Raw genomic sequence first — 24,120 nt, 5'->3', positions numbered from 1 at the left:
CCTTGCCACCGATGCCCACATCCTGTAAATGAATTTTATAAATTCACATCCATGGGTATGTGATGTCAAAGGGAGTCACCTGACCTCTGTTCATGTGGATTGTTCAATAAGTATTGCAGCTGAAATGCATTATCTGTACCGGCCATTCCATTTTTAGAGTTTAGAGGAGGGGGACACAGGGTGTGTTATATCCCACAGATATAGGGAATTTAATTTGAACCCCACTTTGATTGACTACTTTATTTAGTTATGTTGGATACTTTTTGATCATCCTTTATATCAGGCCAACATCCACAGCCATCGAACATCCTTACTAAACCTGTCACTTACATTAATGTTGCTTCTGTTCATCTTATTTCTTAATAGACTCGATTCGTGGGGAGCGATTTTCACCTTACCCATCTGGTGGAAACCAGGCAGGTGGGCAGTTAAAATCGCCACAGTTTATTTACTCGCCGGACAGCCAAGGATACCGCCATCCGAGATTTTAACCTACTTTCCCAAGCAGGCGGCAAGGACACCCGCCCAAAGCCGGCGGGGTCCCTCTTTATGCCAGGTGCCGATGACATCATCAGGACCCTACTGCCATTTTAACTCAAGGCTGAGCCAGGAAGCCACTGCTGCTTTCTTGCAGGCTGAACCAGTTCAGAAGAAGATCAAGAAAGGGCTGAGAAAGGATTCCCCTCCTTCCCGAGCACGAGAACTCCCGGAACATGATCCCGACATTTCCTGCCTGAGCAGGTGGTCAGCTTGCGGGATTTAAACGAGGCCCAGAAATTAAAATAGCCTGGGCCTTATTTCTGCAGCCGTGGGTTAGTTTCGCACTCACCTCCCTACCCACCCAAAACCTGACCGGAGTTAAAATCGTAAACAATTTTACAACACCAAGTTATAGTCCAACAAATTTATTTTAAATTCCACAAGCTTTCGGAGGCTTCCTCCTTCGTCAGGTGAATGGTATGGAAGCCTAACCAGTGATTTTTAAAGGTTTAGCATAACTTCTTTCCTTCTGGAACAGAGAAACCTGGGTGCTTCTGTAAATAAATCTTTGAAGGTGGCAGGATAAGTAGATAAGGCTGCTAAAAAAGCATAGGAGCTCCTCATAGAGGCAGAAAAGGAAAGAAGTTATGCTAAACCTTTAAAAATCACTGGTTAGGCTTCAGCTGGAGTATTGTGCTCAATTCTGGGCATCACACTTTAGGAAGGATGTCAAGGCCTTGGACAGGGTGCAGAGGAGATTTACTAGAATGGTTCCAGAGATGAGGGACTTCAGTTATGTGGAGTGACTGGAGAAGCTGGAGTTGCTCTCCTTAGAGCAGAGAAGGTTAAGGGGAGATTTGATAGAGGTGTTCGAAATTATGAAGGGTTTTGATAGAATAAATAAGGAAATCTGTTTCCAATGGCAGAAGGGTTGGTAACCAGAGGACACAGATTTAAGGTAATTGGAAAAAGAGCCAGAGGTGAGATGAGAAGAATATTTTTTGTGCAACGAGTTGCTATGATCTGGAATACACTGCCTGAAATTCAGTAGCAACTTTCAAAAGAGAATTAGTTAAACATTTGAAGGGAAGAAAATTGCAGGGCTTTAGGGAAAGCGCAGGGGAGTGGGACTAATTGGATCGCTCTTTCAAAGAGCTGGCACAGGCTTGATGGGCTGAATGGCCTCCTTCTGTGCTGTAAGATTCTATGATTCTAGGAATGTTGGCTAGGAAAACTAGGAAAACTCCCTGCTCTTCTTTGAATAGTGCCATGGGATCTTATACAACTCCCCAGGTGTTTGGGCACACCATCACCTCCAAGCTGCCCTCCAAGCTGCCCTCCCAACATCCCGGCTTGATCATATATCACCATTCCTTCATCATCGCTGGGTCAAAATCCTGGAACTCCCTTCCTAACAGCACTGTGGGAGAACCTTCACCACACGGACTGCAGTAGTTCAAGAAGGCAGCTCCCCACCACCTTCTCAAGGGCAATTAGGGACGGGCAATAAATGCCGGCCCTGCCAGCGATAACCATGTCCCTAGAATGAATTTAAAAACCTGAGCAGGTAGCTTACCTTCTCATCTGAAATGCGGAAGTTGACTTTTGCACTGAGCATGAGGAAGAAAGCATCGGAATCATCAGTGTCTTTCAAGAGGAACAGAATATTTGCATCGGTGAGATCAATGGGGCAATTTTAAGAAAGGCTTAGGAACAGAAGACAATGCTGTTACTGATCAAACTCAGAGTGACACATTTGTTTTGTGCAGCTGCTTTCAAAAGAAGTGGGTCTACAGCGTAGTGAAGCTCCTGGTGTTCTGAATTCACATGGGACAGAGCACCAGAAGCTACGCTAAACCAGCGGCATGTGTTACGTAACTCGAAAGCCCTGTTTGCGACTTTGAGGTTGCTGTCTGTGAACTTCTCTCAAGACTCCTGGAGAAAGCCCATACAGGCCAGCAACGTGAAAGACGCATCATTGGTCTGTCTGTACGATAGGCCTGAGAGCTAAGCCTTCCCATGATCAGAACAAAGGCAACATCCAACACCAGTAGGACCCTCAGAAGCCCACTTCATGAGATGATTCTTACCAGTCGCACCTACATCACCTTGTTTATATCGCAGCGCTGCTCCCCACCTCCCCCACGCCCCTCCCCCTCCCCCTACCCACCACCTCCGAACGCAGGATCTTGCAGTGTGAGAATTCTCACAACATTGTAGAATATGAGAACAGGGAGGTTATGCTGGAACTGTATAAAGCATTGGTTAGGCCACAGCTCGAGTACTGTGTACAGTTCTGGTCACCACATTACAGGAAAGATGTGATTGCACTAGAGGGGGTACAGAGGAGATTTACGAGGATGTTGCCAGGGCTGGAGAACTTTAGCTATGAGAAAAGATTGGATAGGCTGGGGTTGTTTTCTTTGGAACAAAGGAGGCTGAGGGGAGATTTATTTGAGGTGTATAAAATTATGATGGGAACAGATAGGGTGGATAGGGAGGACCTATTTCCCTTAGCAGAGTGGTCAGTGACCAGGGGACATAGATTTAAAGTAATTGGTAGAAGGATTAGAGGGGAGCGGATGAGACATTTTTTCACCGAGAGGGTGGTGGGGGTTTGGAACTCACTGCCTGAAAGGGTGATAGAGGCAGAAACACTCAACTCGTTTAAAAAGTATTTGGACGTACACTTGAAGTGCCGTAACCTACAGGGCTACAGACCAAGTGCTGGAAAGTGGGATTAAACTGGATAGCTCTTTTTCAGCTGGCACGGACGCGATGGGCTGAATGGCCTCCTTCTGTGTCATAACTTTCTATGATTCGATGATTACAATCAGCCATGGCTCAGTTGGTAGCACTCTCACCTTTGCTTCAGAAAGTCGTGGGTTCAAGACCCACTCCAGAGACTTGCGCACATAATCTAGGCTCCACTGCAGCACTGAGGGAGTGCTGCACTGTCAGAGGTGCCGTCTTTCAGACAAGACTTTAAACCGAGCCCCCGTCTTCCCTCTTGGGTAGACGTAAAAGATCCCATGGCACTATTTCGAAGAAGAACAGGGCAGTTCTCTCTGGTGTCCTTGTCAGCATTTATCACTGAAACAGATCTGGTCATTTATCACATCAAATTGGCCACTGCATTTTCTATACTACAACAGTGACTACACTTCATTTACTGTAAAATGCTTTGGGAAGTCCTGAGGTTGTGATAGGCACTATATAAATGCAAGTCTTTATTACTGTGCTGAGACTCAGACTCTCACTCCATCAGTCCAACTCTGACTCAGAAGAGAGAAGCTGTGATGCTTTCAATCACCAATGCACTGGGCACATAACACATTGGCCTTAAATGGCAATTGAAGATCAGCAGTTAATCCATTTGGAAACGAACACAACAACCACCAGTGACCCAGATAATTAAGTGAAAATCTTGAAGTGGTTTGGTCATGCTACCGGGATGTGTGATAACACATTCCATAAGTGGTTCCAGCTGTGGACTGCACCAGGAAATAGCAAATGAGGACGATCTTAGACCAGGTGGAGAGATACTTTAGTCACTGTAGAAAAGATGGATATTGAGGTGGAAGGGTTACAGCTCTCTGTGGGACCATAACAGTTATAGGAGATACTGTTTCCCAACTGTTCCAAAACCCACATCAGCTAATCAGAGCACAGAAAGAGAGACGCTGGCAAAGAAACAGGGACACATAGAGGCGGAGAATGAGAAAGAAAGGGGTAATGCAGAAACAGACTGAGCGTAAGAGTGAAAAACACACACACATAAACAACACACCCACATAAAGACAAACAAACACACACACAGTGCTCACACACCCGCATACAGTACACACACAAATACATATACACATGCACACAGTCTTGCATGCACATACACATATATGCACACACATATGGATAGGCACATATATACACACAGTACTCACGCACATTAACACAAATACACACAAACACACACACACTGTTCATGCCGTGGACACTGATATAGATCAATGTAGCTGGCATCAATTCTGTTGTCAAATTATCTATCCAGCCATTAAAGTAGCCTCCACTGGGTTTACAGGATGATAACATCTGCTGGCACATTTTATAGGCGATACTGTTGTCACTTTAATCCACGAATTTGAACCACGGCAATGCCAACACACCGAAAATATCAGAAAACTATTCATTGCGAAATTTAAAAATGTTACATTTCAGCAAACACGTCACTGCAGGTCTGAGACCAGTGGGAATCTTAAAATATTGAACACTCTAAGTACATCGACATCATACACAACCAGTGTGCAGGGATCATGTTTTAATAACCTGTCATGTCTCCATTTTAAGGGGCAAAAGTACAGATACTGCCGGATCTTCATTGGCGTTGCTCATGGGTAGATGGGGTCTGGGCACAGTTGTGATGCTTAGCTGCTAAAGTGGAGCTTTGTTTAACTTGGCCTGTCCCTTTAAGGTCACTGCGCAAGTATTCCTGGTGGCGATGTGATCTAAGTAGGCAAATTCGTATAATTGTAGCTGCTTGTAAGTTTTGGGTCACAGGTCAGAAGAACGCAGGATGAAAAGATCGTCTCTCTTCCTTTCTTTTGAATACTTTATCTTTGAGATGCTACTTGCTTAGTAGTAGGTTGTTCCTGTCTTCAAACCCCGACAGGATGCCTTTTATTAAATTTGTACTCAGGATGTGGGTGACGCTGGCAAGGCCGGTATTTATTGCCCGTCCCTAATTGCCCTGAGAAGGTGGCCTTCTTCTTCATAGGGACTGAGAGGTTCGCTAGGTCACTTCAGAGGGTATTAAGAGTCAACCACATTGCATGGGCTAGAATCGTATATAAGCCAGATCAGGTAGGGGGTGGTAGGCTCCCTTCCTTGAAGGCCATTAGTGAACCAGTTGGGTTTTTATGACAATCTGACAGCTTCATGGTCATTTTTTTCTGGTGCCAATCCACAAATTTATTGAGTTGAATTTCACAACTGGCCATGGCGGGATCTGGGCTGTTGGTCCAGTATTAGATCCTCTACACTATCCTACTTTTCTTGTCATGACATTTACATGGTCCAGCAGTTCGTCACACAGCATTCAATTATCTCTCAGGCAGATTTTGAGGGTTGAAGTGGGGAAGGCTGAGGAAACTGAACTGGCCCAGACTGTTGTAGGATGGAAGAAAAGTGGATCATATTTAGAAATACTATACATGGAGTACAGGACAGGTACATACATCGGGGGTGGGGGGGGCGGTGGTTTGAAGGATAAAAGAGGGGAAAGTCCGATGTTGGCAACAATGGAAGTAAGGTGGGGGAATAAGGGAAAAGTAGAAATTGTTCCTAAAGTATGAAGTTACAGAGAGGAGTCTTCCCTAAGGAATTTACAAGGTAGAGATTAGTAAACAATCACATGACCATGCTACTCTACAGCACCAGATTTTACTATTTCCATTACCTCCTGCCTCATACCCCACTTCTTTCAGCTATTTACACATTCTCTGTTTTTTTTTTGTTTGTTTTATTCATTCATGTGATGTGGGTGTCGCTGGCAAGGCCGGCATTTATTGCCCATCCCTAATTGCCCTCGAGAAGGTGGTGGTGAGCCGCCTTCTTGAACCGCTGCAGTCCGTGTGGTGAAGGTTCTCCCACAGTGCTGTTAGGAAGGGAGTTCCAGGATTTTGACCCAGCGACGATGAAGGAATGACGATATATTTCCAAGTCGGGATGGTGTGTGACTTGGAGGGGAATGTGCAGGTGGTGTTGCTCCAATGTGCCTGCTGCTCTTGTCTTTCTAGGTGGTAGAGGTCACAGGTTTGGGAGGTGCTGTCGAAGAAGCCTTGGCGAGTTGCTGCGGTGCATCCTGTGGATGGTACACACTGCAGCCACCGTGCGCCGGTGGTGAAGGGAGTGAATGTTTAGGGTGGTGGATGTGGTGCCAATCAAGGGGGCTGCTTTGTCCTGGATGTTGTCGAGCTTCTTGAGTGTTTTTGGAGCTGCACTCATCCAGGCAAGTGGAGAGTATTCCATCACACTCCTGACTTGTGCCTTGTAGATGGTGGAAAGGCTTTGGGGAGTCAGGAGGTGAGTCACTCGCCGCAGAATACCCAGCCTCTGACCTGCTCTCGTAGCCACAGTATTTATGTGGCTGGTCCAGTTAAGTTTCTGGTCAATAGTGACCCCCAGGATGTTGATGGTGGGTGATTCGGCGATGGTAATGCCATTGAATGTCAAGGGGAGGTGGTTAGACTCTCTCTTGATGGAGATGGTCATTGCCTGACACTTTTGGGGCGCGAATGTTACTTGCCACTTGTCAGCCCAAGCCTGGATGTTGTCCAGGTCTTGCTGCATGCGGGCACGGACTGCTTCATTATCTGAGGGGTTGCGAATGGAACTGAACATTGTGCAATCATCAGCGAACATCCCCATTTCTGACCTTATGATGGAGGGAAGGTCATTGATAAAGCAGCTGAAGATGGTTGGGCCTAGGACACTGCCCTGAGGAACTCCTGCAGCAATGTCCTGGGGCTGAGATGATTGGCCTCCAACAACCACTACCATCTTCCTTTGTGCTAGGTATGACTCCAGCCACTGGAGAGTTTTCCCCCTGATTCCCATTGACTTCAATTTTACTAGGGCTCCTTGGTGCCCCACTCGGTCAAATGTGTCATACAAGCGTACAAAAAATGAAAGTCCCACACAATTCTGATGCCTTGTGCATCACAATATATACACTCCCCACCTGTGCATTACGATGTATACACTCCCTACCTGTGCATTACGATGTATACTCTCCCCACCTGTGCATCACGATGTGTACACTCCCCACTTGTGCATCCAGTGTATACATTCTCCACTTGTGCATTACGATGTATACACTCTCCACTTGTGCATCACAATGTGTACACTCCCCATTTGTGCATCACGATGTATGCACTCTCCACTTGTGCATCACGATGTATACACTCTCCACTTGTGCACCACGATGTATACGCTCTCCACTTGTGAATCACGATGTATACACTCCCTACTTGTGCATCACGATGTATACACTCCCCACTTGTGCATCACAATGTGTACACTCCCCACTTGTGCATCACGATGTATACACTCCCCACTTGTGCATCACGATGTGTACACTCCCCACTTGTGCATCACGATGTGTACACTCCCCACTTGTGCATCACGATGTGTACACTCCCCACTTGTGCATCACGATGTGTACACTCCCCACTTGTGCATCACGATGTGTACACTCCCCACTTGTGCATCACGATGTGTACACTCCCCACTTGTGCATCACGATGTGTACACTCCCCACTTGTGCATCACGATGTGTACACTCCCCACCCCATCCAGAAGCCATGTAATCTCCTGGGAGAGGCGGAACACCAGATAAAAACAGGCCAATTAGAGGGAAAAAATCTGGAAAATTCCTCTCCAACCGCACCCCCCCAACCCCCACACCACCCCATAGGTGATCAAAACGAGACCAGGAGACCACTCTAGCCCTGAGTAACGTTAGAAGGTACCGACCTCTTGTACGAGGAGATCTCCGCCCCAGCCAGAAACTGGGTCTTGTTTTTGTCTTTTATTTCTTTGATTTGTCTCACGTCAATATCACTTCTGTCCCTTAACCATCTCACAGATCATTCTGTTTCTTCTTGTGTGTGTGTGTGTATGTGTGTGTCTGTTTCCCCCCCCTCCCCTTCCCTTTGTTCTGTTCCTTGTTAAACTCTGTTCATCTGTTATATCCTTCAGTTTTGACAAAGGGTTCACAAGCAAAACATTAACTCCTTTGTTCTCCCCACAGACACCGCCTGTCCTGCTGAGTGTTTCCGTCGTTCTCTGTTTTTGTTTCAGATTTCCAGCATCTGCAGTTTATTGCTTTATGTTTACATTACCATACAAGACGCCTAACATCAGCACAACATCATTTTCTGAATCCATTCTCGGGATATGGGCAAGTTCAGTATTTATTGCCCGTCCTAGTTGCCCTAAACGGTTTTGTACAGCTGACTGGCTTGCTAGGCCACTTCAGAAGGAAGTTCAGACCATGTTGGAGGGGGACTGGACTGGCTCAGAACAGCAGGTTTCCTTCCCTAAAGGAGATTAGTCAACCCGTTGGGTTTTTATGGTCACTTTTATCAATACCAGATTCTTTAAAAACTGAATTCAAATTCTCAAGCTGCCATGGTGGGATTTGCACTCACATTTTCTGGATTATTAGTGCAAGGCCTCTGGATTACTAGTCCAGTAACATAACCACTACACTACCATATGGTACCCATAGGTCTCTGGGTTTAAAGTCATCTGAAGCTTAGCCACATTTCAAAGAATTGCAAGCAAGGTACTATTCAGTCAAAGGCAGTTCATAGTAGGTACAGCACAGGAGGAGGCCATTCGACCCATCGTGCCCGTGCCGGCACTTTGAAAGAGCGATCAGCAAAGGCTATGGGCCCCGACAACATCCCGGCTGTAGTGCTGAAGATTTGTGCTCCAGAACTAGCCGCGCCTCTAGCCAAATTGTTCCAGGACAGCTACAACACTGGCACCTACCCGACAAAGTGGAAAATTGCCCAGGTATGTCCTGTCCACAAAAAGCAGGACAAATCCAATCCAGCAAATTACCGCCCCATCAGTCTACTCTCAATCATCAGCAAAGTGATGGAAGGTGTCGTCGACAGTGCTATCAAGCAGCAATTACTCACCAATAACCTGCTCACCGATGCTCAGTTTGGGTTCCGCCAGGACCACTCGGCTCCAGACCTCATTACAGCCTTGGTCCAGACATGGACAAAAGAGCTGAATTCCAGAGGTGAGGTGAGGTGAGAGTGACTGCTCTTGACATCAGGGCAAGCAGTCTGTGCAAGCATGCAGCAAGACCTGGGCAACATCCAGGCTTGGGCTGATAAGTAGCAAGTAACATTCGCGCCAGACAAGTGCCAGGCAATGACCATCTCCAACAAGAGAGATTCTAACCACCTCCCCTTGATATTCTAAGGCATTATCATCGCCGAATCCCCCACCATCAACATCCTTGTGGTCACCATTGACCAGAAACTTAACTGGACCATCGACATAAATACTGTGGCTACAAGAGCAGGTCAGAGGCTGGGTATTCTGCGGCGAGTGACTCACCTCCTGACTCCACAAAGCCTTTCCACCATCTACAAGGCACAAGTCAGGAGTGTGATGGAATACTCTCCACTTGCCTGGATGAGTGCAGCTCCAACAACACTCAAGAAGCTCAACACCATCCAGGACAAAGCAGCCTGCTTGATTGGCACCCCATCCACCACCCTAAACATTCACTCACTCCACCACCGGCGCACAGTGGCTGCAGTGTGTACCGTCCACAGGATGCACTGCAGCAACTCGCCAAGGCTTCTTCGACAGCACCTCCCAAACCCGCGATCTCTACCACTTAGAAGGACAAAAGCAGCAGGCACATGGGAACAACACCACCTGTACATTCCCTCCAAGTCACACACCATCCCGACTTGGAAATATACTGCCATTCCTTCATCGTCGCTGGGTCAAAATCCTGGAACTCCCTTCCTAACAGCACTGTGGGAGAACCGTCACCACACGGACTGCAGCGGTTCAAGAAGGCTGCTCACCACCACGTTCTCAAGGGCAATTGGCCTCGCGTTTTGAAAGTTACTATTGAATCTGCTTCCACCACCCTTTCAGGCTGTGCATTCCAGATCATAACAACTCGCTGCGTTAAGAAAATGTTTCCTTATGTCGATCACCTTAAGTCTGTGTCCTCTGATTACCGACCCATCTGCCACTGGAAACAGTTTCTCCTTATTTACTCTGCCATTAATGATTTTGAACACCTCTATCAAATCTCCCCTTAACCTTCTCTGTTCTAAGGAGAACAACCCCAGCTTCTCCAGTCTCCAGCACTGTGGGATTACCTTCACCACAAGGACTGCAGCGGTTCAAGAAGAAATCTCACCATCACCTTCTGAAGGGCAATTAGGGATGGGTAATAAATGCTGGCCTTGCTAGCGGCGCCCACATTCAGAGAATTAGAAAGAAGAGAACATTGAGGCCAATTGCAACGCCTGCACTTTATCTTGACTGCAATGTCAACTGTGATTAATTTTCACTTCCTTTTGGGTTTTTTCCATTTTCAGTATTTCTGCTAAGGGTTTGTGCTGGTGACATCACTGGGGGAAATGACTCGCAGTTGATGAATCAGACATTGCAAGAAAAACAAGTTTAGATCTACAGTTGAAATACGCAAGGACTCATGAAAATATCTCTACCAATTAAATTATCGCTTCTATCAATCACCCCACTCACACACCCCTCCCCCCTCTCCCAGTGGGCTCTTCAAAGCCAGTTCCCCTAATGATGTTAGTACTCGCTGTTTATAGAATCATAGAATCTTACAGCACAGAAGGAGGCCATTCGACACGTTGGGCCTGTGCCAGCTCTTTGAATGAACTGTCTAATTTAGTCCCACACCCCAGCTTTCTCCCCAGAACCCTGCAAATTAATCCTCTTCAAGTACATGTCTAATTGCGTTTTGAAAGTTCCTGTGGAATCTGATTCCACCACCCTTTCAGGTAGTGCGTTCCAGATCTTAACAACCCTCTGTGTGAAAAAATGTCTCCTCATTTCCTCTCCAGTTCTTTTGCCAATTATTTTAAATCTATGGTTACCAACCCACTTGCCAGTGGAAATAGTTTCTCCCTGTTTGCTCTATCAAAACCCCTCATTCTTTTGAATATCTCTATTACGTCTCCCTATAACCTTCTCTGCTCCAAGGAGAATAATCCCAGCTTCTCCAACCTCGCCACATAACTGAAGTCCCTTATCCCTGGTAGCATCCTGGTAAACCTCCTTTATACCCTCTCCAAGGCCTTGACATCCTTCCTAAAGTGTGGTGCCTAGAATTGTACACAATACTTCAGCTGAGGCCTAACCAATGATTTGTAAAGGTTCAGCATGGCTTCCTTGTTTTTTCAATCAATGCCCCTATTTAAAAGCCAAGTATACCATACACTTTCTTAATCACCTTCTCAACTTGCCCTGCCAACTTCAAAGATTTGTGAATATGCACTCTCAGGTCCCTCTGCTCTTCCAACCCCCCTCAAAATAGTACCATTTACATTTTACTGCCTCTCCATGTTGTTCCTCCCAGAGTACATCACTTAACACGTATCCACATTAAATTGTGCCATGTGTCTGCCCATTTCACCGGTCTGTCTATGTCCTCCTGAAGTCTGCTACTATCCTCCTCACTATTTACTACATTGCCAAGTTCTGTATCATTCGCAAACTTCGAAATTGTACTCCCTATACCCAAGTCTAGGTCATTTATATATAAAAAGCATTGGTCCTAATATCGCTCCCTGGGGCACCCCACTGTTTACTTCTCTCCAGTCAGAAAAACATTGGTTGACCACTACTCTCTGCCTCCTATCCCTTTGCCAATTCCATGCCCAAGTTACCACCGTCCCTTTAATCCCATGTGCTTCTATTTTCTGAATCAATCTGTCATGTGATACTTTATCAAATGCATTTTGAAAGTCCATATATACATCTACTGCACTACCTTCATCAACCCGCGATAATACTTCAGCAAAGAACTCAATCAAGTAAGTCAGACATGTTTGCCTTTAACAAATCAATGCTGGCTATCCCTTATTAACCCATGCTTCTCAAAGTGAGAATTAATTTTGTTGTTGACAATGGTCTCTAGAAGTTTTCCCACCACTGACGTTAGACTGATTGGCCTGTAGTTACCAGGTTTATCCCTCTCCCCTTTTTTGAATAGGGGTGTAACATTTGCAATCCTCCAATCCTCTGGCACCACTCCCATATCCAAGGAGGACTGAAAGATTGTGGTCAGAGTTTCTGCTATCTCCACCCTTGCTTCTCTCAGCAACCTAGAATGCATCCCATCTGGACCGGGTGACTTGTTAACTTTGAGTGATGCCAACCTATTTAGCACCTCTGATTATATAATCAGAAGACAAAATATTTGAACAAAAGCAAAATACTGCGGATGCTGGAAATTTGAAATAAAACACGAAAATGCTGGAAACACTCGGCAGGTCAGGCAGCATCTGCGGAGAGAGAGAAACAAGTTAACGTTTCAGGTCATTCACCTTTCATCAGAACGAGAAGTTAGAGATGTAAAAGTTTTTAACCAAGTACAGAGCCAGGGAAAGGGGTCGGGGGAGGGAGGTAAAAACAAAGGTGGTCTGTGATAGGGTGAGGGGCAGGAGTGAATAAATGACAAAAGGGATGGTCGTGCAAGGCAAAATGAGGTGGTAATGGGACAAGTGAAGAAACAAAAGACGGGTCCAGTGGAGGCGTAAATGGCAACAGCAGAACTGTGACCAGCACCTGCTGTCTGAGAAAATGGGTAATTTGGAAATGTCTTTTTTTATTCGTTCATGGGATGTGGTTGTCGCTGGCGAAGCCAACATTTATTGCCCATCCCTAATTGCCCTTGAGAAGGTGGTAGTGAGCCGCCTTCTTGAACCGCTGCAATCCGTGTGGTGAAGGTTCTCCCACAGTGCTGTTAGGAAGGGAGTTCCAGGATTTTGACCCAGCGACGATGAATGAACGGCGATATATTTCCAAGTCGGGATGGTGTGTGACTTGGAGGGGAACGTGCAGGTGGTGTTGTTCCCATGTACCTGCTGCTCTTGTCCTTCTAGGTGGTAGAGGTCGCGGGTTTGGGAGGTGCTGTCGAAGAAGCCTTGGCGAGTTGCTGCAGTGCATCCTGTGGATGGTACACACTGCAGCTACTGAGCGCCGGTGGTGGAGGGAGTGAATGTTTAGGGTGGTGGATGGGGGGCCAATCAAGGGGGCTGCTTTGTCCTGGATGATGTCGAGCTTCTTGAGTGTAGTTGGAGCTGCACTCATCCAGGCAAGTGGAGAGTATTCCATCACACTCCTGACTTGTGCCTTGTAGATGGTGGAAAGGCTTTGGGGAGTCAGGAGGTGAGTCACTCGCCGCAGAATACCCAGCCTCTGACCTGCTCTTGTAGCCATTGTATTTATGTGGGTGGTCCAGTTAAGTTTCTGGTCAATGGTGACCCCCAGGATGTTTATGGTGGGGGATTCGGTGATGGTAATGCCGTTGAATGTCAAGGGGAGGTGGTTAGACTCTCTCTTGTTGGAGATGGTCATTGCCTGGCGCGAATGTTACTTGCCACTTATCAGCCCAAGCCTGGATGTTGCCCAGGTCTTGCTGCATGCGGGCTCGGACTTCTTCATTATTTGAGGGGTTGCGAATAGAACTGAACACTGTGCAATCATCAGCGAACATCCCCATTTCTGACCTTATGATGGAGGGAAGGTCATTGATGAAGCAGCTGAAGATGGTTGGGCCTAGGACACTGCCCTGAGGAACTCCTGCAGCAATGCCCTGGGGCTGAGATGATTGGCCTCCAACAATCACTACCATCTTCCTTTGTGCTAGGTATGACTCCAGCCACTGGAGAGTTTCCCCCCGATTCCCATTGACTTCAGTTTTACTAGGGCTCCTTGGTGCCATACGCGGTCAAATGCTGCCTTGATGTCAAGGGCAGTCACTCTGACCTCACCTTTGGAATTCAGCTCTTTTGTCCGTATTTGGACCAAGGCTGTAATGAGGTCTGGAGCCGAGTGGTCCTGGCGGAACCCAAACTGAGCATCGGTGAGCAGGTTATTGGTGAGTAACTGCCGCTTGATAACATTGTCGACGACACCTTCCATCACTTTGCTGATGATTGAGAGTAGACTGATGGGGCGGTAATTGGCCGGATTGGATTTGTCCTGCTTTTTGTGGACAGGACATACCTGGGCAATTTTCCACATTGTCGGGTAGATACCAGTGTTGTAGCTGTACTGGAATAGCTTGGCTCGAGGTGCATCTAGTTCTGGAGCACAAGTATTCAGCACTACAGCCGGGATGTTGTCGGGGCCCATAGCCTTTGCTGTATCCAGTGCACTCAGCCATTTCTTGATATCAAGTGGAGTGAATCGAATTGGCTGAAGACTGGCTTCTGTGATGGTGGGGATATCGGGAGGAGGCTGAGATGGATCATCCACTCAGCACTTCTGGAAGGAAGGGTGATTACAGCTTGTGTAATCCGAACGGTTACTGTGGGACCCTTCTCTGTCTCTGCTTACTGGACTGAGTGACAGGTAATGAGATCTTCAGGGAGAAGCTGGGAGGCGCTTCTGGGTGTGGCGTTGACTATTATTATCAGGATTACAAGGCCAAAAGTGCTAAACAAACAGTGCTGTTACATAAAAACCCAGTTTAACTGTCAATGGATTACATATATTACTTGTAAATGAATTACTTCTCTATATTACATGGAAAGGTGCAGCAATGGCTCAGTGGGTTGCACTCTCGCATCTGACTCAGAAGGTTCATTGGTTCATGTCCCACTCTATAGACTTAAGCACACAATCCAGGCTGACACTCCAGTGCAGTAATGAGGGAGAGCTGCACTGTCAGAGATGCTGTCTTTCAGTTGAGGCCCATGTCTGCCCTCTCAGGTGGAGGTAAAAGATCCCATGGTGCTATTTTGAAGAAGAGCAGGAGAATTCTCCCTGGAATCCTGGCCAACATTAATCCCTCAACCAACATCATTACAACAGTGACTACACTTCAAAAGTACTTAATTGGCTGTAAAGTGCTTTGGAACGTATTAAGGTGGTGAAAGTTGCTGTATAAAGACAAGTTCTTTCTTTTAAGAAGTAATAAAAACCCAGCTTCACTGTTAATTTCTGATGAAAAGGCACCGATACTGGTGACATGTCAGTTCAGATTCTGGGAGAACAGCGCCCGTGAGACAGCTCCCAGTATTTTGTACTGTCGGGTCCAGGAGTCCGCCAGCGCGATCTGGGAGCCGGATTTAGTCGTGTCAATGCCGTAAAATGAGAGGTGTTCTCCCAGAATCCGACCTACAACAGCAGGATAAAAGCAGCTTAAGAAGAAAGACAAATTAAAATGGCACCTAATTGTATCTCTCATAAACAGGGCAATGCACTTCACTTACAATGAATTACCTTTGAAGAGCAGTGACTGTTGTTACATAGGCAAACACAGCAGTCAAGTTGTGCACAGCAGGATCCCACAAACAGCAATGAGGTGAAGAACCAGGTGACCTGCATTTGGTTCTTTTGCTTATACGGGCGGACACCAGGAGAACTCACTGTAAATGGTAAAAAAAAACTAACACAGTTAACAAGGTGAAATATAACTGACATAAACCCAAGTGATTTTTGGGCCTCATGTGATAATATCACCCTTCTCTCGCCCTTCTTATCCCGTTATTGGTCAACACTGCATCAATCTCTGTTGTAAACAATTTTACAACACCAAGTTATAGTCCAGCAATTTTATTTTAAATTCACAAGCTTTCGGAGGCTTCCTCCTTCGTCAGGTGAAAATGTGAAAATGAAATCCTCGAAATGAAATCGCATTTATAATTCACAGAACAATGCTTGGTGAGTACAGACAGTTTTTTCAACTGCCCGTTGCCAAGGCAATCAGTGTGCAGACAGACAGGTGTTACCTGCCAGGTCTCAGAATATACAAATCACCAAAAAAAAAACAACAAACAAAAAAAACAGAGATAGAGAGGTAGAAACATAGAAAAGACAGCAACTGACCCGTTATATTAAAAACAGATACTGGGAGCTGTCTCACGGGCGCTGTTCTCCCAGATCTGTTTTTAATATAACGGGTCAGTTGCTGTCTTTTCTATGTTTCTACCTCTCTATCTCTGTTTTTTTTTGTTTGTTGTTTTTTTTTTGGTGATTTGTATATTCTGAGACCTGGCAGGTAACACCTGTCTGTCTGCACACTGATTGCCTTGGCAACGGGCAGTTGAAAAAACTGTCTGTACTCACCAAGCATTGTTCTGTGAATTATAAATGCGATTTCATTTCGAGGATTTCATTTTCACATTTTCACCTGACGAAGGAGGAAGCCTCCGAAAGCTTGTGAATTTAAAATAAAATTGCTGGACTATAACTTGGTGTTGTAAAATTGTTTACAATTGTCAACCCCAGTCCATCACCGGCATCTCCACATCAATCTCTGTTGCCACAGGAAACGTGGCCAATTCTTCTAATGTCATTCTTGACGTCATTAGCAGCCTAAACTGGCCAGCTGAAGACTCTCCACCTGATCATCCTCTTCCCCCCACCCCCTCAAACAACCCCTCGAAGCTGAGGTGCCCAATTTCCACACCTCCCTACAGCAGTACATCCAAGATTGGCAGCTCAGCGGAGCGAAGGGAGCCATACCCACGTGCCACTCGTTGGCGCACATTGGGTTCCAAAGCGCCACACCACAGGGTGCGTGGTGAAGAAAGGGGAGAGATGTGGTTCATCGTATACTGGGGAAATCCCAACATTCAAGATAACTTTTCTTGCAAATGTTAACATTTGGTATGTAAATGAGACTTTGCTTTAAGGGGAGGGTTTGCTCATGTGGGGAATTTCCAGTCAGGTCCTGTTCTGAACAAAACTGACAACATCTTGCTCCAAAAACCCTGCTGCAATAGCACAAGGTCGGCCACCAGGGAAACTTCACACTGCTGCAGATGTTTTGGCTGCTGCCGTGTGGAAACTTGTTTTACGAGGAATGACTGAGAAAAACAAAGCCTCGGGTTTTGCAAAAGGCAACCGAGGGGGGAAACTCTCAGAGGTGTACGATAGTAAGCGGTACAGAAAAAGGTAAATCGGGAACACTACTTTCAAACTAAACTGTGACAATAGGACAAGGGGAACATAGGAACATTGCTAGACGAAAAAAGAGATCAAGGTCCATCTAGTTCACCTTCTATCACCCTGGTAGTTGTGTGATACAACAATAATGGAGTGGCAAGAAGACAAGTTTAGGAAGTTCTTGATGAATCGGCAGATGGAATGGAATTCTCAGGTGGAGTATTGGAGGTAAAAGCTGTGGACTCATTTAACAACAACAACAACAACAACAACGACGACGACGACGACAACAACAACAACAACGTGCATTTATAGAGCGCCATTAACATAGTAAAACATCCCAAGGCGCTTCACAGGATCGTAACCAGATCGAAATTGGCACCAAGCCAAAGAAACAGATGCTGTGATGAGGGGCTGTAGGCTTGTTCTGGATGGATAAACCAGGGTGGGCTGCATGGTTGTCCTCCTCCATCTCTATCCTGTGATATAAGATCTTTGGGGCATCCTGAGGTCATCAAAGGCACTATATAAATGCCAGTCTTCCTTTGTTATGTTTTTCATGTATTGTGGCAGATTTGAATGGTATTGTGGTGAATTCCAAACTGGTTGCATCTTTATTTACAAAATGACAACAGTCTAGTCAGTCAAGTATTTTTAGTACATGCACACCCACATTATAAAACATCAAAATACTGTGAGACGTAATGCATGGCAGGTACTAATCTGGGTAGAGATTTGGAGGTAATGGCATCAGAAACTCCCGTGCCCCTCCCCCAAGATGGATTTCCGACATGTTGCTTGGAGCCAAGAACTTAAGCAGCCTGAAAATGGCCCGATTAAGCTGATCGTGTAAGTTAAAACATTAGATACAGTGCCAGAGACTACCCAAATGTTGGTGAATCTCAGAACAGCACTCCCTATTGCACCAGTACGATCGTTGCAGTACCTCACTTGCTAAGACTTCTTCAATAGCACCTTCCAAACCCGTAACCTCCATGTCCTAGAAGGACAAGGGTTGCAGGTGCATGGGAACACCATCTCCTCCAAGTTGCCCTCCAAGTCACACGTCATCCTGACTTGGACATTAACCACCGTTCCTTCATCGTCGCTGGGTCAAAATCCTGGAACTCCCTATCTAACAGCACTGTGGGAGCACTTTCACCACACGGACTGCAGCGGTTCAAGAAGAAGGCCCATCACCACCTTCTCAAGGGCAATTAGGGATGGGCAATAACCTTAAAATCAGAGCCAGGCCATTCAGGAGAGAAGTTAGGAAACTCTTCTTCACACGAAGGGTGGTAGAAGTGTGGAACTCTCTCCCATACAAAGCAGTAGCTACTAGCTCAATTAATAATTTTAAATCTGAGATCACGGGGCTGAATGGCTTAGTCCTGTTATAATCCTATGATCCTACAAATGCGGCCTTGCAGGGATGCCCATATCCCCAGAATGAATTAAAAAAATTCTGCCATTTATTGCCTGAGTCAGAGATGACAAATTTATCGTGGTAAGGACATTGGTGGGGAGGAGGTGTGGGGGTCAGAAGGGGTGAGTTTCCTCAAGGACCTCTGCCACCACCATATCATCAGCGCAGGTCCCGTTTATGCGAGTAAACAGGGTCTCCGCCAAACGCCCGCCGAGGTTACGGCGGCGACAGAGCGGGAGAAGTCCCGGGGGAAATCCGCCCCTCCGCTGTTGCGGCACTTTCACACCGTGCCAAGTGATCCTGTCCTGGAGGAGCAGTGGGACCTCCGTGTGCCGAACTCTCCCGCTTATATCTGGGGGCTGCCGTTCCCAAAGGGGATCCTGTCGGAGCCACGTGATTCCCATCGCTTAAAAAGTATATAAATAAGCGGATCAAACTCTGGAAATTTGCTCTTAAATGGAGCCCCGAGAGCAACTATTCAGGAAAATCCAGGTCCATATATTTACTATTTGCTCCATTGATTTGTCTTCCTTTTATGTGTTTTTTTTATTGGAAACGTTCTCCCTTCCTCTGCTGAAGGTGCTGACTCTGCCAGGGTAGAGTTCCACAGGTGTCAGCTGAACTTCTTCTCTCTTGCTAGCTTAAGTGTCCTGTGTGAAATGAGTTTGGGCATCACCTCTTTTGGGCACGGCCTCCAAAGCTCTCTGTGAATTGCCACTAAAATTGCCAATGAGGCCTGTAGGATTGCTGTACAATGGCTTCTGAGGTGGGCACTGGGAGGTGTGGTCGAGTGAGTATTGGGTGTGCGTAGGATTGGACACATCACTGCACAGTGCCCAATCCTGTCCGCATCCAATGCCTATCTGGTCACCCTATTATAGAAAGGATATTATTAAACTAGAAAGACTGCAGAAAAGATTTACTAGGATGCTGCTGGGACTTGATGGTTTGACTTATAGGGAGAGGTTAGATAGACTGGGACTTTTTTCCCTGGAGAGTAGGAGCTTGAGGGGTGATCTTATAGAAGTCTATAAAATAATGAGGGGCATAGATAAGGTAGATAGTCAAAATCTTTTCCCAAAGGTGGGGGAGTCTATAACGAGGGGACATAGATTTAAGGTGAGAGGGGAGAGATACAAAAGGGTCCAGAGGGGCAATTTTTTCACTCAAAGGGTGGTGAGTGTCTGGAACGAGCTGCCAGAGGCAGTAGTAGAGGCGGGTACAATTTTGTCTTTTAAAAAGCATTTGGACAGTTACATGGATAAGATGGGTATAGAGGGAAATGGGCCAAGTGCAGGCAATTGGGACTAGCTTAGTGGTATAAACTGGGCGACATGGACATGTTGGGCCGAAGGGACTGTTTCCATGTTGTAAACTTCTATGATTCTATGATTCTATGAATGCACATTTTAAAGTGGCTTGTCAATGGAAAATGATCCAGGCACAGGAATAACTGTTAGGTCTTCCCTTCCTTAAACCAGGGGCACTGAAGCCAACAATAACAACATCTTGCATTCATATAGCGCCTTTAACGTAGTAAAAACATCCCAAGGCAATTCACAGGAGCAATTATCAAACAAAAGTTGACACCAATAACATGTAAAGAGATATTAGGACAGGTGACCAAAATCTTGGACAAAGTGGTATGTTTTAAGGAGCGACTTAAAGGAGGAGAGAGGTAGAGAGAGGCGGAGAGGTTTAGTGCGGGAATTCCAGAGTTTGGGGCCTAGGCAGCTGAAGGCATGGCCACCAATGGTGGAGCGATGAAAATCGGGGATGCACAAGAGGCCAGAATTGGAGGAGCACAGAGATCTCGGTTAGGTTGTAGGGCTGGAGGAGGTTACAGAGGTAGGTAGGGGCAAGGCCAGGGATGGATTTGAACACAAGGATGAGAATTTTCATCGCTTCACCATTGGTGGCCGTACCTTCAGCTGCCTAGGCCCCAAACTCTTGAAATCCCTCCCTAAACTTCTCCGCCTCTCTCTACCTCTCTATCCTCCTTTAAGTCGCTCCTTAAAACATACCTCTTTGTCCAAGATTTTGGTCACTTGTCCTAATATCTCCGTCAACGCCTCGATTTTAAAATTCTCATCCTTGTGTTCAAATCCCTCCATGGCCTCGCCCCTCCCTGTCTCTGTAACCTCCTCCAGCCCTACAACCCGCCCGAGGCATTGACGGAACGGGAGCCAATGTAAGTCAGCGAGCACAGGGGTGATGGGTGAACGGGACTTGGTGCGAGTTAGGGTACGGGCGGCAGAGATTTGGATGAGTTTATCGAGGGTGGAAGGTGGGAGGCCGGCCCGGAGATTATTGGAATGGTGGAGTCTGGAAGTAACAAAGGCACGGAAGAATGTGTTATCCCAGTTCACTCGCCAGTGAACAAGTAGCGGCATGGGCTTAATTCAATATCCAAACTCAGCTCTCCGCCCCAGACTCGCTCCCAGCCAACTTCACTGGCAGTTATAAAGAGAAGTGCCGCGGAACCTGATGCAATCTTGGGTTGTAAATCATTCGAGATGCAGGTGGAGCACGTGAACTGTCTGCCAATGTTGATGAACCCGACGTGATTCAGTCAGACGATAACACTTTGCTGTTCAGTCCGGGGCTGCGGATTATGCAATCGTGTCCAAGTAAATCAAGAATCAACACCAGTGCAGGCTCTGAAAGTGATACTGGTCCAAACAGCAACAGGAAATGACAGCTTCGCCTGTTGGAATGTAAACAGACTAGACAGTTAAAAAAAAACATGATGAAGCTGGTTGGAGAAGCAAGAGGCGAAGCGTGCAATTCATTTCAACGGCAATAGGCTCTTTCACATTAGAAGTCCTCTTTATATTAAAAATAGAAAAATAACTATTTTGAGGGGGGAAGGGGAACAGCCAGAAGTTGTGGTCCACGTGGGAACCAATGGCACAGGAAGCAAAAGGGTCGAGGTCCTGCAGTCAGAGTTTCAGGAACTAGCGAGGAAGTTAAAAAGAAGGACCTCAAAGGTAGTAATCTCCGGATTACTCCCAGTGCCACGCGCTAGTGAGTATAGGAATAGTAGGATAAGACAGGTTAACGCGTGGCTGGAGCAATGGTGCAGGAGGGAGGGCTTCAGATTCCTGGGGCATTGGGATCAGTTCTGGAGCAGGATGGATTTGTTCAAGGTGGACTGGTTGCATCTTAACAGAGCTGGGACCAATATCCTCGTGGGGAGGTTAACTCGTGCTGTGGGGGAGGGTTTAAACTAATTTGGCAGAAGGATGGGCACAAGGATGAAACAGTAGAGAGGAGAAACAAGGAGCGCAGGGGGCTGGGAGGGACAAGAAGCACCAGTGTGAAGAATAGTTCAGAAATAGGAAGGATCAGACAGGGGGCAAATGGGAGGCAGTCTAAGATGAGATTGGAGTGATGTGCGTAAATGCACATAGCGTGGTAAATAAGGTTAGTGAGCTGCAGGCTCAAGTCACCACATGGGACTATGATATAGTGGCAATAACAGAGACCTGGCTCAAAGAAGGGGAGGATTGGGTACTTAATATTCCTGGCTACAAGGTATTCAGGAAAGACAGGGAAGGAAAGAAAGGAGGTTGGGGGAGGGGTGGCAGTATTGATCAAATAAACTATTATAGCACTGGAAAGGGATGATGTAGTTGAGGGGTCAAAGACAGAATCTATTTGGTTAGAATTAAGGAACGATAGAGGAGTTAATAGGAAGGAGATAGAGGAGAACATTTGCAGGCAAATTACAGAAAGATGAAAGAACTATAGAGTAGTGATGATGGGGGACTTCAATTATCCCCAAATAGACCGGGACAGTAACAGTGTAAAGAGCAAAAAGGGGGAGGAATTTCTGAAATGTATTCAAGAGAACTTTCTGGAACAGTGTGTTTCCAGCCCAACGAAGAACGAAACGGTGCTGGATCTAGTTCTGGGGAATGGAGTTGGGCAGGTGGAGTATGTCTCAGTGGGGGAGCATTTGGGAAACAATTATCATAATATCATTAGGTTTAGAATAGTTATGGAAAACGACAAGAAACAATCAAATGTGAAAATGCTTAACTGGAGGGGGGCAAATTTCAGTGAGTTAAAAAGGGATCTTGCCCATTTGGATTGGAATCAAAAATTGGTAGACAAAACAGTAATTAAACAATAGGAGGCCTTCAAGGAGGAATTGGTTCAGGTACAGAGTAGACACATCCCTACGAGGGGGAAAGGAAGGACATCCAAAGCTAGAGCTCCCTGGATGACTAAAGATATAGAGATTAAAATGAAACAGTAAAAGGAGGTTTATGACAAATGTAAGGTTCATAATAAAGTAGAGAACCAGGCTGAATACAGAAAGTACAGAAGAGAACTAAAAAAGGGAATTAGAGGGGCAAAGAGAGAGAATGAGAATAGATTAGCGGCTAACACAAAAGGGAACCCAAAAGTCTTTTATAAGTTTAGTTTAGTAGAATGAGAGGTGATCTCATTGAAACGTATAAAATTCTTAAAGGGCTTGACAGGGGAGATGCTGAGAGGCTGTTCCCCCTGGCTGGAGAATCTAGAACTAGGGGTCATAGTCTCAAGATAAGGGGCCGGACATTTAGGACCGAGATAAGGAAAAATGTCTTCACTCAGAGGGTTTTGAATCTTTGGAATTCTCTACCTCAGAGGCTGTGGATGCTCAGTCGTTGAGTATATTCAAGACTGAGATCAAGAGATATTTGGACACTAAGGGAATCAAGAAATATGGGGATAGGACGGGAAAGTGGAGTTGAGGTAAAAGATCAGCCATGATCTTATTGAATGGCGGAGCAGGCTCAAGGGTCTGTATGGCCTACTCCTGCTCTTATGTACCTATGTTCTTATAAACATATAAATAATAAAAGGGTAGTCAAGGGAAGCATGGGACCAATTAGGGACAAAAAAGATCTTCTTGTGGAGGCAGAGGGCATGGCTGAGGCACTAAATGAATACTTTGCATCCGTCTTCACTAAAGAAGAGGATGCTGCCATTGTAGCAGTAAAGGAGGAGGTAGTAACGATATTGGATAGGGTAAAAATAGATGAAGTGGAGGTACTTAAAAGATTGGCAGTACTCAAAGTAGAAAAGTCACCTGTTTCAAATGGGATGCATCCTAGGTTACTGAGGGAAGTAAGGGTGGAAATTGCAGAGGCTCTGGCCACAATCCTCCAATCCTCCTTAGATATGGGAATTGTGCTGGAAGACTGGAGGATTGCAAATGTTACACCCCTGTTCAAAAAACGGGAGAGGGATAACCCTGGCAATTACAGGCCAGACAGCCTAACGTCGGTGGTGGGGAAACTTTGACAGACAATAATCCAGGACAAAATTAATTGGCACTTGGAAAAGTGAGGGCTAATAAATGAAAGTCAGCATGGATTTGTTAAAGGACAATCATGTTTGACTAACTTGCTTAAGTTCTTTGATGAAATAACAGAGAGGGTTGATTAGGGTAGTGTGGTTGATGTTGTGTATATGGACTTTCAAAAGGCATTTGATAAATTACCATATAATAGACTTGTAAG

Source organism: Heptranchias perlo, chromosome 5 (assembly GCF_035084215.1).
Source record: "Heptranchias perlo isolate sHepPer1 chromosome 5, sHepPer1.hap1, whole genome shotgun sequence".
Classification (NCBI taxonomy): domain Eukaryota; kingdom Metazoa; phylum Chordata; class Chondrichthyes; order Hexanchiformes; family Hexanchidae; genus Heptranchias; species Heptranchias perlo.
The sequence above is the reverse complement of the archived record's forward strand: the minus strand, read 5'-3'. Positions refer to the sequence as shown.